Here is a 23352-nt window from a genome sequence, read left to right on the forward strand (position 1 = left end):
AGGCCCTTGAATTGTCCACGCTGTCAAATGACTGCTTTTCTACTAAATCATGATGACATTAACAATCAATAGACCAATTACTGAACAAGATATGAAAGATGTACAGGTCTTTAACGGAATAAATGTTTAAGGGACTTTTGAAAATCCTTGCAAATTACATAATCCTGGTAAACCATGAATAGTCAGGATCTGCAAGAAAATAGTCAAGGTAACAAGGAGTCAAAATAATCAAAGTTTAGGCACTAATAGAATTATAAACTGCCTGAGATCCTCAAATTTGACAAGCTCTTATTAAGCGTGTTTCCCCTGCAGTCTCCTATTGGTGGGACATGCCCTGAACACATCAACAGTGACACGTCTAGGAGGCATCCTGATACGATGACCCAGCTTCCTCAACCAACTACTCTTCTCCAAGTCTTTCCTAGATGGCCATGCTTCTCACCCTAACTTGAACCCTACAGCTCAGCCAATTTTGGCCACCTGTTCTCACAATGTTGTTCTTTCGGTCACTGCAAACCCCAGCAAGACTCCCAGAGGCACATGGTCGAATGCCTTCTCCAGATCATTGAAGACATGTTCGGCATACTCCCATGCACACTCAAGAACCCGCCAAGTCTATAGAACTGATCCACAGTTCAACGACCAGGGTGGAAACTACCTACCTCCTCCTATATCCCGAAAAGTTTGACACCTTTGTAAAAACATAATGTACCAAATATATTTGTGTCTCCAAAACCTACTTAAGAATGTACACATGTAAACATAGGTATTAGTATATGTGCATCATAATGTTTTGAAATGGATTGTCTTACCTTGGACTAACACAAGACCAGTTGTTTCTGGATGGAGAATGATAAGGTTGTACACATCATTAGTTCACTCAATCACATGACTCATTTTTGTCAATCGCGCTGAAAATTTTGATTTAAATTCCATGAATACAAGTTAGTTAATGGTCCCAGAAGCAATGTCTGTGAAGGTCAAGGTTTAAATGAACCATTTCAAGTTGGGAAATTAACCAATGGGTAACTTTATTTGTCAAAATGTCCATAAACGTGGTTTTGAAATCTGTTGTAAGTGGTTATATGTGAAGGCTTAAAACCCTTATGATGACCAAAGTATAAACCTTGTTTTGCAACTTTCATCCTCCAAAAAACATACAGTGGGTTGTTACTATTGAAACTTGCTTTCGACAGTGTTGGCTTGGAAACAACTTTGGCTGTATTTTTCCATGAAAAATGTTTTTATTTCTTGATTGTTTCTTGCCTTATACCCACACAGTTCAAGTTTGAATCATTCATAGTGACACAGGTTGATTTAGCTAGAGGATAAATCAAACTCCTTCGAAACAATGAAAACAAATTTGGATGGCGAAGATTTTGTTCGCCACAGTACTGTGAAATATAAAAAAGGTGGTTGAGAAGATAAATCCCAGCCGTCACCGACATCATAAAACCTGACAAATTGTAATAACTGGCCGTGTAATCGACACCACTGTCACCCTCATCGCTTCAGCTCTCCCCGATCGAGCCCCAGTGTCAGATTTAAGTCGGCAGCCAGGTTTACACACAAAGAGCCATCCGGTCTGCTGGCATCGGTCTCGTTCTACGCTATCTAAAATCAAACGCCTTATTCCACTCCCACCGTTCCGTATAGAACAATCGGTCCGGCCCCTAATGTGGGAATGTCTGTAATCCTCACAAAAGGATGCTGACATTTATACCCTTCACAACTGAAGGAGACAGGAGCTGGATTCCTCTGGTGAATTTGTGCCCGGCTAACCACACTGGGTGGATAGATAATGACACTTTATTACAGGGTCATTATGACAGGTAGCGCTCAATGATGAAAAGGCTGCACGGACAGCTGTGGGACAGGTGACCGAGCGTGTTAACAAATATGGCAAATGGCTATTATGGGAGTAATGAATTCAGAAGAAGCCCCGGGGACGCGTGGAGAGAATAGTTGGTCTCGTCTGAGGGTTGTCAAAAAAGGTTCATGGAAGTCAACTGAACTGTACTGACCTTGTTTCCCACAGAGTGGAAGGTGGAAACAGAAGGCAGTCGTGTGGTGGTTGGTATCTCAATTTGATTATTTACTGGAAACCTCCTATCACTTCTCAAATACAGCTCATTGAAATGGATTGTTTTCAAATATAATGTGTTATGAGGACGGGTTTCATCTTTAAAACGTATCAGGCTAGGTATAGTATTGCTTAGTTAATACACATCAATAATCAACGATGATTTCATGGCTGTTTGGATACCTTTTTATTGGACCCCTGTCTGGTTGTACTCTCTCTTAGAGCTAAGATGAGGTAGAATCAACCCTTATCCATATTGGGAGAAGCCAGATCAGGGTTACTCCGGCACCTTTTTTTGAAGACCTACATGACGCCCTCCTTTGCGAAGGGCATACTCAACTGTGAGGAGACCACAGTGGGATCTACATAAAGTCTTAATGTATCACCCTCAATCTTAAAGTTCATGTGATCAACCGTGGGGAAGAAAGAGTTTATCTAAAAGACCCCCTTCTCAATTTACTCATAGGTGTAATTTCCTGCTTTCCCCTACTTACTACCTAAGACTACACATTTTTGGGGTAGTGACTGAAGTTTTTTCCCCGGAAAGTGTCTGTACTCTCTTAGAGCTCAGGTGAAGTTGAACCAATACCTATTCATATTGGGAGAAGCCAGTTGAGGTTGCTCTGGTACCTTTTGTGAAGGCCTCATGGATGTTCTTCTTTTGGAATGGGATGGCCAACTGTTTGGAGACAACAAGGCAGCCATGGGGCCATGGGATAATGTGATCTGGTTAGCATCTTGGTATTCCCTCAGAGAAGATACAAGTATTTTTTTTAAAGTAACGTCTGGGCATCTTTACTCTGATGGCTCCTAGAAAATAGATAGATACATAGAAGACATCAAAAGGATAAGTCGGGGACAAAATCTGGTGAGTCAGTCCTGACTTAGAGTAAAGTTTTTACTAAAAATGACATATCAAACAATCAATGTCAATGGCGTTCCACCACAAGTAGCATTGACAGCAATTATATGACAATTGTACAATGTACATTTTTTCAAGACAGAGATATGTAATCTACATTTAGCTTTCAAGAAATACAACCAATCAAACAGTAGGTTGTTGTGGATATCATGGATCCTACAAAACTTAGACACCATTAAAAAGAACCACTTTTTTTCTTGCTGCTTATTCCCATCATGTTGCTGGAGGGAGCTGGAGCCAATACCAGCAACACAGGAAGGAAGGTACCAAGCTCAAATCGTCGTTGATGAAATGAGAAATGGGATAAAGTCATAACTTACTTAAGAGGCCTTTAACTTGGAAATTACTTATAGCTCATTGCTAATATTGCTCACACAAGTGTACTTTAGGATTTACTTTAACCAAATGTTGTGGTTATTAACAAATACACAACATAATTGTAAGCAAGTGAGACACTCAACTAGGGATAAAACAGCCTAGATACAGAGTACAAATCAGATTGCAATTCCCTTCACTGGGGTCAGGTTGCCGCCTGTATATCGATACTGCTGGTAGAATCTGGGTGTTCGTCCGGTTTCTTTGTCACGGAGCCAAACGTTTACCCAATGAGATCAGTTTGGGTGGCTGTAAATCCTATAACATGAGCTAAGCCCCTTTGACTCCGCAGACAAGGTAATGACATTAGCTAATGTATGAACAATGAAATACCTCGGAGTTCTTTCTGCGGGAACAGCACACATGCAATTTGTCCAGGATCCTGCCGGTCTGTTTAGAATTCTCAGCCTCTCTCGTTTTGATCGGCTAATCGTATTCATCCTCATACATTTCATACGAATGCAGTAAAAAAGGGGGGTTAAATCAACACTGTATTGGTAAAATAGAGGAATGTGCAATTAGATTTACTCAAATTTCAAAATATTCGTAAAAAACGTTGTTTATTTTGTGAAAATGCATCTTAGCTTTATATGCTACACTCATAAGCAATGCAGCTATTGTACTTTTTTGGGGGAAATGTTTACTTTAAACAACATTCAGTAAAAATAACATGCATAAAGTTATAAACCTAAGACACAAAATTAAGTAAAATTCTCGAACTCGATTTCTAAATATGAGAGCCAGGTCAGACAACTATTGACTGATGTGAAGATGACTAAAGCATCATGTTGGATTTGAACTTGGATCTAATAATCCCTGCACAACATCCCATCTACAAAGGGTTAAAGGTTGAGAACACCCTGAACCGTTCTGTTTACAATTCACACAGACTTCCATATCAACCGATACACATCATCAATTACCATGGAGTCAAATCAATGAGAGAAAAAACAACAAATATGTGCAACACAAAGTCCAGGAAAACTTAATCTACCAAAACTTTAAAAGCAAAATGTGCAAGACACAGAAGCTAAAACACCAAGCAGCTATAAATGTTTTCTCTTTTAAAATCCAACTTTCCACAATCTCTTAATCTCGTCTATCAGCATTTTTCCACACAGAGAATAAACCTGCATGACTCTTCACAAGGGAAATGTTTCTGTCATGACACAGAGTTCACGGCCAAAGGTGAAGGCAGTTAAATCGATCAGACTGTTCTGTTCGGCTAATTCTTTTTTTTTTAGGTCACAATAATGCCCTTAGACGATAGCAGATACTGCCCTTAACTAAAGTTTTGATACAAAATGTTCAGTAATTTGTCTTGTTTTAAGGAGAAGAAAATATACTTTGTTATTTTTTTATGTAAGTAATAGAGATCTATTTTAATCTTGTCCGCAGTAAAACCTTAAATTAAGGAAAGTACGATTCATTCAATTAAACATGTTTAAAAATCCAGACTAATAAAGTCCATTTAAACCAGGGTCGAATCCAAAAAGTTTTAATCAGAAGGACGTTGGCAGCGTCACATCATTTAGCCTGAGTCCAGAAACAACAGTCGATCTCAACGCCGTGCTCTTCAATAATTATGTTTATCAAGAAAACAGTTGCCAGAATTGAGTTCGCATTTACCGGAGCCAATATCATGATCACAGGAAAAGTCTTGCTTGGCAGCCTCTTTTTAGGGTTACCCAAAGTTTTTATTAAGCATTTCTGTAAACACACTGTTGCTCTCATCAGAGGTTTTAAAAGACACTCAAAGGTCTGAACAACGCCCTTGTTCTCAGTCTTTTCTGCTTGGAACAACAAAAATCAAATTCTGGAAATCAAAGTTTTAAGAGACCAAGATAAATGAGAATGATAAATTACAGGGCCCCAAATAACCTAGTAGTACCCGGGAAAGAATACTGAAGTTATTAGGGATTTAAAAAAAGAGAACATAATTGTTCAAATTTGAATGTGGGATTCCAATTTGTGGCTACCGGTACCGGTCCGTAAGGCATTTGTTATCTGGTCAAACAGAAATAAAAAAAAAGATGTATAATTTATATTTATATTTATATAATTTCTATTGATTATTACTGTATTGAAGGTGTTTTATTTTGAAAAAGGATGGTATTTTAGAAAGTAAGCTTTTGAGTTTTGACACATCAAGACGCTCATTTCAGTCAAAATTTACGCAAAAATTAAACCTATAAACTAGTAGAAAAAAAAAGTTTTTATTTAAAGGGAACAGTGAATATAATGCCCACATTATACCGGTCCGCAGGCCAAAAAAGGGTGGGGACCCCCTTAAATGATAATAAGGTGTGCTTAATAAATACAAAGAATATATATGTTTTTACTTCTTTAATTTCCCAAACAGCATTTCTTTGATGTTAGGATTGACCTTAATCTAAACACTTGGCTATCGGTCTCAGCAGAAGTTGTAGTCACAGTCACAGCTGTAGTCTGCTCCACTCTCAGGCAACAATTTGAGAAAATAATCAGGTAAAGTTCAAAGCCCAACCACAGGTCCTTCTGACAGCGAGCCCCCCCGACCTCCCGAGTTCTCTCGACTGACCCCACCAACAAGAGAACGCCCTCGGTAATTCGGCTCAAATGAAGGTGTGTCACGATCAAAACACACTGCTTGAGCATGAATAGCTGTGCCGCGGCCCCACGCTGCTCCCCTGACCAGATGTGCAGAGCGTTTTTTTTTCTTTTAAAATTATTATTACAAAGAGAAGGAGAAGCCGATAGTTGCAGGTGCAAAGGCCTTTTGCCGGCCCTCATAAAGGGGATATCCATTGCCGGCGTTTAATCAGAGCCACGGGGACGGGATGGGATTCATTGCTCTTTGATGGAGAGCACTGTTATGAAGATGGACAGTCACTTTGCTCTCTAAGTGAAACCATCGTTTAGCCTCAATTCGCTGAGAAAAGCTCCATTTGTTATCCACAGGGGAGTGCAGCTGGGGTGGTTATGCTAGGTGGAGGCCTCATGCATTTTCCACACAATTACGTAGGCACACATTTATATGAGCGGGGGAAAAGTGACCATGCCGAAGCCGTTGTGACATCCAGATTAGACCCGGAATATTTTCTCCTCTCCGCCGGTGGAGAAGGAGTGGACCTGACACAAGGTGACCGCTGAATCGTGGCAGCTTGCGTTTGCCATTTGTCGCATACATGTGAGTTTGTGGAATGTGTTGACAGGTAATTTGGGGGGTTTAAGGTAGAAACTATGGGAAGTTGCTGATGACATTGCGACATCAGATTAGCAGCAGAACTGCTAAATGCTAAATGTCAAGCAATTCTTGACGCTATCGTAGGCACTCAGGGAGTTAAAGTGCTATTATTGGATGTTCTATTTGTTGCGGATTCTTTTGTAGCTTCATATTCTCCCACTTTTCTGTAGCAGGATTAGCACTAAGATCCACATTTAAACGGAGAAATCACAACATGTTCCCAGACCAGATTCCTTCCATCTAAAAGTCGGCTTTAGTGAAGTGAACACTATGTCCTTTCGGAAGGCATTTAAAAAAAAAGTGAATTCAACAGTTGATAAACCTGCTATTTTACCAGCTATAATTGGTGGTAAATGGTTGGAACCAAGAAGAACTCACCCGTAGCCAAAAGAATACACCAAATAAAAGCATCTTGGGCTGCCATTGGAGGGAAACATATGACCCTAATTATATGACCTTAAGATGGAAATCAACTGTATATAAATACTCACTATAACATTCATCTCCACATAACTGTCAACACTAAGACACATGCCAGAGACGGACAGTCCAGCGCTCTATGTCGCGGTGCTTTATGCCGTGAAGTGAAGTGAATCCACTTAAGTTATATGTAATGTTTAAAAAGTCAGTTTGGACGTAAATGGTCCTCTTGAGTTCTGAACTAGTTCTGGTGGTCTGAACCTCCTGAGACGTTGACCTTAACTTAACGTAGCACGCTTCCAGATTAATGCTCACCTTCAGGAGTACCAAACTACTCTTTGATTGTACTTATATCTTATATTGTTGGCCCCTGAAACATATGGTGCTCCATTAATATTGAATGGAATTACAACAAATGTCCTTAAATTTTGTTTGGTGCCGCAGAATGGATGCCTTGGTGCTTGGTTCAGTTTTTCTATTGCTTATTTTGTTTGTTATACTTACTTTATTATTTTATTTTTGTACTAACAACACACAAATGTTGTGTTTACAACACTGGCAATTCAAGTTTCTGAATCTGAAGTACAGATGTTAAACTATTTGTAAAGCCTGATATTTACTTTTACTTTATCAAATGCTTTCTTCATTAACAGGGAAAGACATGAAGAAGAAAAGTGTCTGCAAGTGTTGTATGATGGAAAACTGTATATAATACAAGTTGAGTAAATAAACAAATAACAACATAGCATAGACATGGACTTATGAGTGAAAGTATTTCTCTAACCTTTCAAACGTATTTCTTTACGGAAATTAATAATTAAGGTTTCTTAAACAAGGTAGAATAGTTTAAACAGAAAGAACCAGCTTTCTCCACTTTGTACTATTGTACATTGTAATTGTGTATTGTATGTACTGGACTATTGTAACAGTTTGTTTTCATGTCTTAACAAGAAGGATCTGTCTCGCCTGCAGTTGATTCAGAACTCTGCAGCGAGAATTCTAACCCGCTCTAGTAGAAGAACTCACATTTCTCTGATCCTTAAAACTCTTCACTGGCTTCCAGTTTCTTTCGGGATCAACTTTAAAATTCTGGTTCTTACTTTCAGATCTATTCATGGTCAGGCTCCTCCTTACATCACTGATCTGATCCAGCCTTACACCCCAGCTCGGGCTCTGAGGTCTATTGATCAGAATCTACTTATGGTTCCTCGCACACGGTTCAGGACCAGAGGAGAGAAATGTATTCAGGCCGTTGCTCCTAAGCTTTGGAACAATCTTCCTCTCTCTTTGCGCTTGATGGATCTACTGACTCCTTTAAGAAACATCTTAAGATGTTTCTATTTGTTCAGGCTTTGCCTTGATTTTCTGGAACTCCTGTGTTGTTATCAGTATTATCTTGATCTTTAAAGTATATACTTTTTTGAGTATTGTTTTGATTGTTTAAGCGCTTTGTGACCCTGGTCTGGAAAAGCGCTATATAAATAAATATTACTTACTTACTTACTTACTCACTTTAAAACTTTCATAAAAAGCAAAATAAAGCAACATCAAAAATAAAAAATAAAAGAAATTCTCAATTTTTCCACAATACTGGTTATCTTTGCTACCTATAGTTTAAACCAGCCTGTGGAACAGCATTGCATCATGGATCATCGGCTCATAACATTTTATAATTAGTTGTTGTTGAACAATGTATTATTGTTGAATCATTAAAATTTAAAGCTATTTCAGGCCAATCTCTGATGACTTTCATGACCTTCTAACAAAATTATAAATTTCTATTAGTAAATCTAATAATTTTCTACCCAATAAAAAAACTTGATGGTGTTTAAAAAGGCAGTTTTCTAAATGACAGACGCTTGAGTAAAAAAGTTATAAGCTATACGGTACATATCAAATTTTTACTTTTCTATGAAGTCATCCCTTTTTAAAACAACAAAACAGGAGAAAAAGCAGTTTTAATTGCTACCAACAAGCATAGAAAGGTAACATAATGTGATTAATAAGCTGCTTAGACGACTAAAAACCCACGATAGAATCACGACAATGGAAACAAACCCGACGACTAGAGGACACTTCCACCTTGCCGTCAACTTTAAAATCAACTCACAAACACGGCTCTCGGGGATGTGATTAGATGAACTTAATTGTGGTTCATATTAACAGTCCCTTCACTTAAACGCCGTTGACCTCCGCTGGCCCTCGCGGATTAATTTGGCGACGGGTTTATCAAATGCTTTCTTCATTAACAGGGAAAGAATGAGCCTTGTCAACGACTGTGTCACCATGAGGAAGACAAGTGTCTGCGGCGCCTCCATCCCTCACTCCAACAGATGAACGCCATGGATCATCGTGATAAAGAAGGTCTACTTGTTCGGGAATCTGGAGTCAAACTCTAATATGCTAAGTGGGAGTGTGTCTGGAAAGGTTAATATATAAGGGAAGAGGCTCATGATTGGACATGACTTATTGCTAATGAGACTAACTAATAAGAATATTAAAGGAAATTCATTTGCTGTATCGTGATGAATGCAAGCCCTGGTGTCCTTCTTTTTCGCGAAAACTCCCTTCCTCGCGCGGTACTTCTTGATATGGCCTCGCTGGAATTTTCCAATGTTTTCTTTCTAAATAGCCGCTCCTGACAAGCTCGTCTCCCATCGTTGCTTTATAGTGTCTAGCTATCTGTGACTCTTCAGCCACATGTTGTATTTCACACTTGCCTTTACCCCGGCTTGGCTATCACGCCTCTGTTGTGTTTAATGGTATCTCCAGTCTTGGATCGCTGATACCAGCTGAGCGGTCAGAGTGTTAGCACTCCTCAATATCTATTACAATTAGTTTTTGATTAAGGAACCCGGCGCGGCTGTTTGAAGCCTTTAATGTTGTGTCAACTGGATGATGATGGAGAGCGCGGCATGGACGCCTCCCAGTTACAAAGCGGCCTGTAAAAGGCTCAGAGTGAACCGTTTTATCTTCCTAATGGAAAGCAGATGACCTTTCATTTCTTTTCTTTTTTTTTTTCTCCTTTAGTTTTTCTTAAGGTTGTAATTCTCACATTTGTGATATCAATACGAGAGTTTGTTTTCTCTAAATTTTACTTTGATCAGTAAGTTAAGCAGGGTTTAGAAATGTTAAGACATGTGCTGCTTAAGAAAAAAGAAAGTGCTGGTGAAATCAGTTGGAGTTTGATTTAAGTGGTCAAGAAATCCTGAAGAAAAATGTAGGTAAACCTGTTGATTTGTTTTCAGAATGTGTGCTACAGACTTGGAATCTTCATCCCCTGCCTCTTTCACAACTTCGCTCCCCTATAATAGAAATAAAGGGTTAAAAAAAGACGTCATAAACGCAAATAAATCCCACCAAATATACATAGCGTTTCTGCCACTACAAAGCTGAGTTGTTTTTTTGCCCTATTTAGACAGTATTTAGGCCTTGCATTGAAGGATTTGTAGATTATATATGGGGGATTATTCTTTTATTGGCCGACCATTATTAAAAAAAAAATCTAGTTCACATTTTGCCATGGAGATTTTAGTTGGACTCAAATAAATAGTAATTTGTTCTCAGAAACAGTTTACACGTTTCAACTAATCACAGTTGGAACTTGTTTGATAACAGTTGGAAATTGGTTGATTATAGTAGATTTTTTTTAAATTATTTTTTTTCTTTAAATCTGATATAATTTTGGTTTGATTACAGTTTGAATTCATTTTTTATGACTGTTAAAATGGTTCATTACAGTTTAAAATGTTGGGTTTCCCTAACCTTTCAAACGTCTTTCTTTCTGGAAATTAATAATTAACGTTTCTTAAACAAGGGAGTATAGTTTAAACAGAAAGAACCAGCTTTCTCCACTTAAATTATTTAACACTTCATATAAAGCAAAATGAAGCAACATTCATAATAAAAAAAAAGAAACTCTCAATTTATCCATAATACCAAAAAAAACCCTCAATTTTTCGACAATACTGGTTAACAATGATAATCTTTGCTACCTATAGTATAAACTAGCCTGTGGAACAGCATTGCATCATGGGTCATTTGGCTCATCATAAGATATGATCATTTAGTTGTGGTTAACTTTGTATTATTATTGAATTTAATTATAATTTAAAGCTTTTTCAGGCCCCAAAAAAGGACATGGCGGCCTGGATTTGGCCCCCGGACCTTGAGTTTGAGCTTCAATTATATATGTGGATTTTCTGTGCTGCAAATTTTAAAACGAGCACGTTTAACATGACATGCTATCATTCACATCAACGTTTTCTTTGGCGGTGAAATGTGACTGGTCGTTATAAAACAACTACTTAAATAAAGAAAGCCATTAGTAACTCAATCTTATTAAGATGTTTTATTGCCAAAAAGAAAAAATAATTCTGGGCTTGGATCAGGTCTTTCCGATGTTTGAGGAGTTCTGTGTGCTCTCTTTGTCACAGGCAAACATGAAGGAGAGATAAAAAAAAACTGAAAAAAAAAAAACCTTCTGGCATGCCAGCAGTGATAAGTTGTGGCTTGTGTAGTTTTGTTTAGTTTACTTAATCCCTGAGCTGTAAATGACCTTGTGAACTCAGGTTGGGTTGAATGTTTTTTATCATTCCCCTTTTTCTTCACTCCCGTCATATCTGCATTAAGATTTGAAACGGCTTTAAAAAAAAAAAAGTAACTTGCAAGCTCCGGTTTGCCTCGGCCTCGCTAAATAGATTTACAGTTTTCAGCATTCACACAGCGAGGGTCAAAGATCGCTGTCCTCTTACAATTAAATTCACTCCTTAGCACCAGTACGAACATGCTTTCATCGAACACACATTCGTGCACACATGGCCTCTAACCCGGCCAACCTTGGCTTAATCATTACCATGACCTGTTATCTGATTGTCATGCAGGTAACCATTAATAAGTGTTTACTTTCAGATGACCTCTGAAAATGTTCGAGCCGCCTTTGGCCCACAAATGTCAGCTCTTGTCAGATGAGTCGGCCTGATTCCTTCTTCTATGGAAGTGAGTATTAGCACACGTTTATATAGAGCGTGAGACATCAGCAATGTTTTCCCATTAGATTCTAAACCTACATAAACGACATAAGACGTAATTTGGCCTTTCTTTTTTTAAGCAAACCATGATACCGTTAAGCAAATAGAAAGCAAAAAAAAAGAATGAATGAATAAACAGAAGAAGGCATGTGAATACATATGTGCCTTTTGAGAAACTGGCAACCCTTCCCCCGCTCTTCTCCATATGTTGGTAACTAACCAGAGGAAATAAAGCAGAATATATACAATAATAAAAAATACATATTATAAGATAAATTCATGATAATAACTGTTACAAATAGTGTAAAACTCATGTAAAAATAATTACCTACTTTCATATAGCAATGGACACATGTTTAAAGGGGGTGAATAGATGGATTGTTGGATGGATGGATAGAAGGATGGATGACTGGATAGAAAAATAGATTGATAGATATATGGATGGATTGTAGTTTGGATGGATAGAACTATGGACAGATGGATGGATAGATGGTTGGATGATAGATGGATGATATGTGGATGGGTAGAAGAATGGATAGATGGATCGATGGATGAAAGAATAGATTGATAGATGGAAGGATGGATGGATGAATATATGGATGGATGGAACGATGGATGGAAGAATGGATAGATGGATGGAGGAATGAATGGATGGATGCATGAATGGATGAATGGATTCAGGGGTGGATGGATAGAAGAATGGATAGATAGATGAATGGGTGAAAGAATAGATCGATAGATGGAAGGATGGTTGGATGAATAGATGGAACGATGGATGGAAGAGTGGATAGATGGATGGAGGAATGAATGGATGGATGCATGAATGGATGGATAGGTTAATGGATGGATGGATGGATGTGTATATGGATTCAGGGGTGGATGGATGGAAGAATGGATAGATAGATGAATGGATGAAAGAATAGATTGATAGATGGAAGGATGTTTGGATGAATAAATGGAACGATGGATGGAAGAATGGATTGTTGGATGGAGGAATGAATGGAAGGATGCATAAATGGATGGATGGATGGATGGATGGATGGATGGATGGATGGATGGATGGATGGATGGATGGATGGATGGATGGATGGATGGATGGATGGATGGATGGATGGATGGATGGATGGATGGATGGATGGATGGATGGATGGATGGATGGATGGATGGATGGATGGATGGATGGATGGATGGATGGATGGATGGATGGATGGATGGATGGATGGATGGATGGATGGATGGATGGATGGATGGATGGATGGATGGATGGATGGATGGATGGATGGATGGATGGATGGATGGATGGATGGATGGATGGATGGGTGGGTGACTGGATGAAAAGATGGTAAAATGGATGGATAGATGGATGGATGAAAGAATGGATTGATGGATGGAGAGATGGATGGATAGTTGACTGGAAGAAAAGATGGTAAAATGGATGGATAGATGGATGGATGAAAGAATGGATTGATACATGGATGGATGGATGGATGGATGGATGGATGGATGGATGGATGGATGGATGGATGGATGGACGGACGGACGGACGGACGGACGGACGGACGGACGGATGGATGGATGGATGGATGGATGGATGGATGGATGGATGGATGGATGGATGGATGGATGGATGGATGGATGGATGGATGGATGGATGGATAGGTTAATGGAGGAAAGAATGGATGGATGGATAAATGGATGGATGGATGGATGGATGGATGAAAGGATGGTTAAATGGATGGATATATGTATAGATAGATGGACATTTTATGACCAAAAATAAATCCAAGGAAGTATAATGTCAGTTGACTATGCTGTTGCTCTAATAATCCATATTTTCCTGGGTCACCATCTAGAACTCCAGTTTCATTGGACTGCTGCATAGTTGTAGAAAATCCCTGATGCTTCACTCGAAGCACCAAATGTTTACGAGCTTAGAAAGATGACGTCAATGGAGACACAACGGACGTGTGTGATGTGGATCAGGTCAACAAAGCCTTCAACGTAATTTCTTGTGTCGCTTTCTCAATTTGGGGCAAAGAAAACAGGAGCGAGGAGTGAAAAGTGGATCTCGGCCGGGACTCGTATTGGGTTTTCCTGAACGGCCAATTTTTTTATTTTTTTGTCTTGTTGTTCAGCTGATACACAATGATAACTCACCAGTTGTCTTCTTCGGTGAGACGGGTAATATATAGCCGAGAAGTGTCCTGACATAGTTATATCTGTTTGTGTCCTCGAAAAAGACAAGGAGAGTCAATTACAACGGCGGAGCCCCCGACGCCGGCAAGGATGTCAACACCCCCCCAGTGCAGACGGCTGTGATAAATAACACCTGACCTCACACCAGGCAGCGGCTCCTCGGCGGGGCCGGAGACAAGCCCGCGCAAGGAAAATCAAGGCGGGAATGTGGGACACGTTAAGAGAAAGGGGGTTGGAGGGCACAGTACCGGAGGACGTCTGAACGAAGCACCGAGACGTGTCAAGAGAAAGGAGTGTCATTGCTTGGGTTTTTTTTTTTTTACGGCCGTGAAGACAGGAAACTTCATGGGGAGCGGGGGGCGGCTGCAAGGCGCACACGCTCTCATTTGCTTCAGACGTCGGGCTGGAACCTCCCATTGTTGCTCGTCGCGGGCGTAATCTTTGTTGACAGAAAGCGAGATATCAGGGTCGCTTTCCGGTAATGCCAGGCAAAGGGCGATCGCGAACTCTTACGATTGGGTCGCGACGTTAGCCTTTAGCTACGTGTCCACGCTGGATTTCATCTGCAAAAGGGGGCAGAAAGGGGCAAGTGGGGGAGTCCGAGAGTCCCGCGGGAGACGTGCCGGCTGGAAGAAGAAGAAGAAGAAGAAGAAGGAGGGAGGGAAGAGCAACAGGCAGACACAAGGGCACGGGCAGATGTGCGCAAAAGATAAATGAGCAGATAAATCATGGAGTGTCTGAGAGCGAAAAAAAAACCCATTTGCATTCCTGAAATGAAAACTCCAAGGAGAAACACTGGTACAGAGCTTTAACGACTTTACATAAAAAACGCGTACAGTAAGTTACGCGTGGAAGTTAAAGCGAGGATTTCAATCGGCTTCTCTGTCTTGACATTAGAAGAAAAAAATTCAAGTTCGATGTAAATTGACAACATGTTATGTTTAGCTTTAAGCTAGCACTGACGAGTAGCATCATGAAGCGACTAAAAACAAAACATTATCCCACAATTTAAAAGACATTTTTACTTTCCGAAAATTTCTTTTTTATCCGTGCGTAAAGGATATTTTCTCTTAATTATCTATATCTAAATAATGCAGTTAAAACTAATGAAAAATAAATAGGATAATAAATTACTCTCTCTGAATCTTAATTATAATAAAAACTATTTTAAATCACTCAACGACACCTTATAAGTTAAACTTATTTAGGCTCATATTGTTGTAATAATGGGGATTAATGTAAGAAAAAAAGTCACTTTAAATGTTGTGTACTTTCTATATGATAGTAACCATATGTGCCTTATGTGTCTGGTTTATTTCATGAGCTCTTAAAAAATATTAAGTAAAAATGCCAAAACAAAATTCATCCAAATGTTATGTTGAGGTTCGCATTAAGTTTCAGTGTAATTGTAAATACAAATGACTCCAATAAAACTATTTGATGTACAACTATAACTAAATAAATAGTGAAATCAATAATTATATTTTCCTCTACTGCAGTTTTACATATCAACCCATCATGCTTTTATTCTCTTTACAAAGACACTGTTTTTTTTAAGTCACAGCAGATGACCTAACCTGCAGGAGCCAAGGCCTCAAGCATTTATTTGATTATTATTATTATAATTTTTTAGTTTAGGGCCTGAATTTTTTTGAAGGAAATTATTTTAGGGTGTGCTAAACTTGCTAGCTTAGCAAATCAACAACAATACTAGCTGCAGGCATTTTGAGGAAAAAGAAAAATGTTAGGGTCACAATAGAGTTCACACTTGAGGTCGAGGTTTTTGCAAGTAAAAATAAAAAAACCAAAAAAAAACCAGCTTGTCTGGGAACATTAAAAAAAAGGAGGAAATGACACCGTTTTTTAACCCTTGTATTTTCTCAGGGTCAAGGTGACCCAAAGGCCGAAAAAAAGAACAAATGTCTTTTTGGTATCTCGTTTTTTCTAGTGAACAGCAGTGGTGGAGGTCGTTCACCTTGACCCAGAGTCAACAGCAGGGATACCACAAACACATTTGTTTTCAGGCCACCCGGTCATTTTGACCCTAAGAACACAAAGGTTAAGAAATATATTGTCCATTAGTACATACACAGCAACAGGCCACACCACAATACAACTTTATTTATTCATTTTATTTGCAAACTGGATTTGATTCTCTTCCTGTGAAGCCACTACAGCACTAGAAGACGACCTCACACGCCATGAAGCCACCCAGGATGGGATGTCATGCACAACTGTAGACAACGCCGGATCTCGGATGAACCTCAATGTATGTTTTGGAGGAAGCCGAAGTCGCTCGAGGCAACACACACACACACAGACACACAAAGAGTGTACATTACAAGCTCCACGCAGGAAGTTCACAGGATCCCCGAGAGCAGGACTCCTGGAATAAAGAGTATTAACATCAATAAGACATCGTCTCCCCGTAAGAAAAACGTCAAGCTGACGTTATTTTTGATAACAAGCCGGGGGTTTGAATGATGTAAGGGGTCACCTACACGTGGCTTATTTGAGGCAGGCTGTGTTTGATCTATGGAGGTCCTGGATTGTCTCAATGTCACCAGGAAGGACGTTCTCACTCCCTACTACGACCCCCCCACACACACATGTCTTCACCCGACCTTAAACAAAAGCGATATATATGTGTTCACGCAGCATTTATCCCATTTAAATGTTTTTTTTCTTCCGCCCCCCCCCCCTCCTCAACTTAATCACTCACTCAGGTCTTCAGTGAACCGACGCCGGGACTTTCCCATGAACAGAGCGGCCGGAGGAAAACTCACGGTGGGAGGCTCCGAGGCGTGTGGGAGGGGATATGAAGGAGAGACTGTCATCACTAATTCCTGGCTAGAAGTGTTGACTAACTAATGGCCGTGTTTAACAAGTGAACGCTATCATGCTTGAGGAAACACAGCTGGATATGAGCCCCGCGCACTGAGTGAAGTCTAAGCAAAAACAAGCCATTGTCTTAAAAAACCATGTCCGCCCACAAACAAGCAGGGAAAACAACGTCCTCATGAATGAAGAAGAGAAACAGCTGGATGAAGGAAAGACAGAAAAAAAAGGAGGACGCAACAGTAGTTCAAGAGTCGCACATGAAGGATTAGGGAGGCATGGAATGCAACCTTAAAAAGATTCACTTCTGAAGACATATGTTTCTCATAGATCGGGTCAGCCTGAGTTCAAATACACAGAATAAATAATTAGTCTGCGAAAGAAAAAAATCATCTCGCAGAAACACCCCCCCCCTACTCACTCAAACCCCCTGAAAAATATAAATAAAAAATGATGGCGGATTAAGGCATATGTTATCGACTTGTCGGACAATTATTTGAGCTGAAAAATTTGGCATGTCGCTGCCACATAAACATGTGTTGGGATGATGCAATGGAGCCAAGTTAATGTTTTATATTACAACTCCTGGCCAGACGACGGCTCATGCTGTTTTTGTATTCCTCTCCACGCCGCGTTCATAACTCGCCGCGCATGCCAAGATTCTGCTGCCCCGTAATGAGACGCAAATAAAGGGGAATTGAACTTTACAACACTCGACTGGTGGACTAGTGTTTCCTCCCCCCAAAAAAATATTCTTCTAATGAGCGTCATTTATGGCTGCATACGTCCCCGTTTACTGCCGCTCACTGTAATCCACGTTATTCCTGCTGAATCAGCAAATTTTCTTCGCATTAGCCTGAATAACCAGTTTTTGATTAGGGGAAAAAATTGAGGCCATATTTATACAGTATTTGATTCAAACAAATAGAGGTATACTTTTTAGCCTGATGCTAACCCTTATACACTTAATACATTTTTTTTTGTAGAAGTGTTAGCTACTAGCTAGCAAGTACAGTTGATATTTAAGAAACACCTTAAGACGTTTCTATTTGTTCAGGCTTTTCCTTGAATTTCTCAAACTCCTGTGTTGTTCTCAGTATTATCTTGATCTTTAAAGTATGTACTTTTTTGAGTATTGTTTTTATTGTCTAAGCGCTTTGTGACCCTGGTCTCGAAAAGCGCTATATAAATAAATATTACTTACTTACTTACTTACTATTGTTCAGTTATAACCAATTATTATAATATTAAAAATGGATGTTGCAATTGTTCTGCTACAATTTCAATAATTACTTTTTAACATTTTAGAATGGATGAAATAGTTGCTATCTTAGCTCGTCGCTAACAGTGCTAGACGCAGTCTCTCAGAGCTCAGGTGTGTAAACTAAAATGACCTAACTTATTTCCCAACTTTTACGGTTAAGTTTAAGATAATGGACGATTTTAATAGAAAGGTTAGCGTGACTTTTTCATTCCTGAAATTGCATTTATGACTTCATAAACTCAAAATACCTCAAATCAAAGTTGACTCTTGTTATGGTGAACATGGTAAGGTGGCGGTTAGCGCTGTAGCTTCACAGCAGAAAGGTTGTAAGTTCGGATCCAGCTTTGGGCAAACCAAGCTTTCTTTGCAGAGTTTAAGACATAGAGATTTGTATTTGATTGAGTAGGTTGTCTGTCTAAATATAAAGGACTGGCATCCATTCCAGTGTGTCCCTCAGTGGTTAGGATAGATTCCTTTAAAAATAAATATACCTTGTTATGTTATTTCATTATTTTAATCTGGCTGCCACCACAACAATACTTACAACACTGGCAACAAAAGCTCCTTGTTCTGAAAGTTAAATAATAAATTATTTTGTTACATGACTGAGTTATGTTATAGTTAGTCTTAAAATTCTAGTTTATAATGTTGTTGTTCTATTATATTATTATTAGTCGGTCAACATCTGCATTTACCACATAACTGAGATTGTATTTCAAACTTTTACATCATAATTATTTTCTGGCTTTCAACACCATCAAAATAAAATGGACCTCAAAATGCATCCTCGAAATGTTCTTCTTCAAGTTCACTGAATGGATTATAGAAGCAGTTATAACAGTGGTATTGATAACAATTTTTTTTAAATGTTTAAAATCCCTTACACATTGTTTTAACTATTAAATATTAGTTTATATTTCCAATAGGGACCTTTTTAAATATGGAAAATAATAGAACTTACTTTTAACTTTTTTATTTCTTCATTAGGACCAAAGTTCATTAATTTATATAATCTTTCTTTTACCGGGTAATTTATTAGAGCAAACTACAGTAGTTCTCATTCACACTAGTGACCTGTCCAAGGGGCAGCAAAAAGTTCATTGTTCAACTGTTCATTGTTCAATGGCTCAGGCTGTTTTTCCAAATATGAATGCTTTAAAGATCAAGATTTCACTTTATAATTTGGTTACATTATGTAAAGGACAAGTTGAGATAAACTATTAGAAATAAGAAGGAATAAGAAATAAACAAACAAAATAGCAACTTCTTCCCAACGATAAAGCTCAACCTTTGATTGTTGAACTCTTCGCAGCTATTTGTTGTCATTATGAACTGCATCTTAATTCAGTATTTATAGAATAAATAAAGACTTGGTTGAAGTGCATGAAAGGTGGAAGTGGTTAACAAATTAGATCATGGTTCAAAAGACAACCAGGCCAGCTGTTGGTGTACAGGTCAGCGTCCACGTTCAGACACACTCATCACAAACAAAAACATTGGACCAGGAAGCTGTCCTAAGCCACTTAAATCTGTCCTATTTCATAGTGTTTGTGAAACGTTTACTTGTGACCTACGCACTCCAACTCCTTAAGCCGTCCACATGAGTGAGCGGAGAGAATGGCCTTTTAAGGCCTTAAGTATTGCCAGACTCCTCCTTATATTACTGATGATATCTGTTCTAAAGAGTTTGCTGACAAGAGCCCCAGGATCAGAAATAGCCATAAAGCAGATGGGAAATTACATCTTATCCAACACGGGGCTGAAATGGCCTGTCTGTTGATAGAAAAGGCTCACTACAATGTCTTTAAGCAGGGATTTAGCCTCTGACCAGTCCTCCTCCAGCCCGCGGACACATCATGACTCAGTTGCCACAGATAGCTTTCACCCTCAACACAGTGCTGTAATAGCAGGACGCCCGCTAGATAAACGACAGCGCTGGGATCTGACGGAGAACCCGGGGTACAAGAAAACAAAATCATCTTCAGTTCAAAGTTGTAAACCGATAAAGCAATGTTTGTTCAGAATGTTGATAGCGGGCGCGACTGTTGGACGGAATATTGGAGGGACAGGCTGGAGACAACATTAATCCCTTAAGCCCTTCAATGATGCCCTCTGACCAGGCCATATGAGATCCACTACCCTCTACTAATCTGCTGCAAACAGCGATGAACCCAGAAAGTGGCTCCTGCATTTAACAAACTGTTGACAGCAGGATTATCCCATTTGTGGACATTTCGAACATCCACCACGAGCGAATCTGTATTGACGCGGACGTACATTGCTTCTTCACTTTAATGACCGTGTTGTGTGAAACATCAGCCTAAATCTCCTCTGGATGATGACTGATCTGTTTCTCCGCGAGATAATTACTGACGGATCCGTGGCGAGGGTCTCGACAGTGTCAGTGGTTTTAACCCCTAGAGCCACTATAGCCGAGGTGCTTTGAAAGCTAATATCAGGAGAAGCGTTTGAAGCTAAAGTTCATTGATTTCAAGTAAAATGGAGTTTCTTGTGAGGAATTTTTTTGATTAAAAAAATTTGGTAAGCATATCATACACCATTGTACAAGGAAGAAAGAATAGAAATAAATTCTATTATTAAAATGGATTTTTTTTTGTACGTTAGCAAACTAACACCACAGTTGTTGAACCTGATGTGATTTGAACACGCAACCTTCTGATCTGGAGTCAGATGTGCTACCATTGCGCCACAAGGCCTTAATTACTGAAGACTTGTAAAATTGCAAATTTACTTAAGCCGTTAGGAAGTCTTTCAAGAACATGAGTTTAGTTTTACTTACAGCTATTGCTGAAAAATGGGGGTTCGACTCCCGGCAAATCATTTTCTGGCTATAGGACCTACGTTGTTACGCAATAGCTTGTTTATTTGTTTGTTTCACGGGTTAGGAATTATAGAAACGGGCACGATATAAGTTTTAAAGTGTCTTGATAAAGTGTTTTGTCTGTGTTGCAAGGCGCTGTGGCTTAGATGGTTAAAGTGCCTGTCTCGTAAACAGGAGATCCTGGGTTCGACTCCCAGCAGTGCCTTTATTTGTTTCTATCAGAGCTTGCTTCAATTCATTTTGGTACAGGGTGCCGTAAGTCTTTTGAAAACAACTTCATTGAACCTTCTTGCTGTGGCTTAGGTGGTTAACGTGCCCGTCTTAAGAAACTGGAAACACCAGTATACTGAGAAGAAAACTTTTAAAATGGATGTAGATGGTTTTCATTGAGCCTGACGTGATTTGAACACACAACCTTCTGATCTGGAGTCAGACACACTACCAATGCGCCACAGACTCAATATACCCTGTTGTGCTGTTCTCTGGTTTCAAAGTGAGACACCACCTCAGTTGTTGACCCTGACGTGATTTGAACATGCAACCTTCTGATCTGGAGTCAGACGCGCTACCATTGTGCCACAAGGCCTTAATTACTGGTTACTTAAGAAAAAACATTCTCAAACTTGTAAAATTGCAAATTTACTTAAACCATTGGGAAGTCTTTCAAGAACATGAGTTTAGTTGTACCTACAGCTATTGCTGAAGAATGTGGGTTTTCACTTTCTTACTACGATCCTCGACACAAACAAACAACTGCGGAGCTCATGTTTTCCTCTAAACTTAAACGGACATGCTGGCCAACAAAAACTTTCCCTGGAACGTCTTAATATTCATCTTGATAGTTACCAGTAGTACCTGAATGGACACAATGATTTGCTTTTGTCTTTCTTTCATAAAATCAATGCTTTAAGACTAAGAGAGACGCTATGTCATCATCTTTTTAAATAAAGTTGTGTATTTTGAATGCAACGCACATGCACAAATGGATCACTTATTTCTTGTGTTTTACGCAATATTTTTGTCCGAAATCTGGTAAAAACCTGGAGGATCGAAACAGGCCATTGGGTATGCGTTCCTGGATCACGCAGATTTTCCGAATCGTGAACCGAAAGTTGCACTTCACTTGCATGGCTAACACGATAACACACCAGAACTAACAATGAAACGACGCAAAACATGATTTTGATATTGTTTTATAGCTTTTTTTTATTAAACACCTATCGTTAACTAAGGAGGTTTAATTATTTTCAAGCATGTTTCTTACATTCCTGTGAAATGGGTTCATTTGCAGAAAGGTATTCACTGTCTCTTTTTGAGCATTTAAACCAATCTTTTGAGGGTTTAGCCAAAGTTTTGTTAGATATAAATCCCTCTCTTTCTCTGTGGTCGTAATCACGGAGCAGCTGGACTTCTATACGTCGTCGCGTGATGTTCTCCAGACCTGCTCGTTGGCACCAGCGCGTCCTTCACGCTACGATGCCCACAAGTGGAGATTTGCTGGAATGCTGACTCAGCCAAATAGACGTTCCCACTAACTTCACCGACGGTAGAGTCTGGTTCGACGCCGGGAAGAAAGGAGTTCATCATTTAAACCAATAGATGGTTTCTACTCCGGAACACTCGGACGCGGGGAGATCAATCTGGCAAGCGTTCGGGTGCGAATGGAGACCCAGCCGATGAGCAGGAGGCGTAATCCTGTTTTTACACAGACTGGCAGCTTAAATGGACGTGGGGTCCACCAGTTGGATTCGCAGATGACAGAGCTGTCTTCCCAGCTGGCCTCTAATCTTGCGGCGGGTGTAACGTTATGCTGCAACTTTGCATTCATCCCACCACACAATGAGCGGACATCTTTGAGTGCAGGTTGCCAAATGTAGTGCCGCTTTTTTTTTTCTTCTTCTTCTCCATTTGCCACTGGCGACACTCTTTAGAAGCCCGCAGTTGGATTGTAGGACAAATCCGCGCAAAGAGAAGAGAACAATATAGGGCAGTAATGCCTGCAGCCGCTCTGAAAGCTGGGCAGACTGGCAATGGAAAATGCCGAGGTGGCACTATTTCACTCTTGGCCTAATGAGCCGTGTTGGAGGCAAACAACTGCCTCAGCTGAGGAGCAGTCTTTGCATGTTTTTCGTCCTATAAATCATCCGCGAGGTAAA

At 39.5% G+C, this 23352-nt stretch overlaps 1 long non-coding RNA gene and 3 other non-coding genes across 5 annotated transcripts in view; 1 reads left to right on the forward strand and 3 right to left on the reverse strand.

Moving 5' to 3' along the window:
• LOC148073834 (uncharacterized) overlaps positions 1-23352 on the reverse strand; it is a 202760-nt gene that overhangs the window by 16310 nt on the left and 163098 nt on the right. The window lies entirely within an intron of this gene.
• Positions 21328-21401, forward strand: trnat-cgu (transfer RNA threonine (anticodon CGU)). The gene has a single exon. It is a non-coding gene; the product is annotated as a tRNA-Thr (tRNA).
• On the reverse strand, positions 21584-21655 carry trnaw-cca (transfer RNA tryptophan (anticodon CCA)). The gene has a single exon. It is a non-coding gene; the product is annotated as a tRNA-Trp (tRNA).
• Positions 21711-21782, reverse strand: trnaw-cca (transfer RNA tryptophan (anticodon CCA)). Its single transcript has one exon. It is a non-coding gene; the product is annotated as a tRNA-Trp (tRNA).

Source organism: Callionymus lyra, chromosome 8 (assembly GCF_982586985.1).
Source record: "Callionymus lyra chromosome 8, fCalLyr1.hap1.1, whole genome shotgun sequence".
NCBI lineage: Eukaryota > Metazoa > Chordata > Actinopteri > Syngnathiformes > Callionymidae > Callionymus > Callionymus lyra.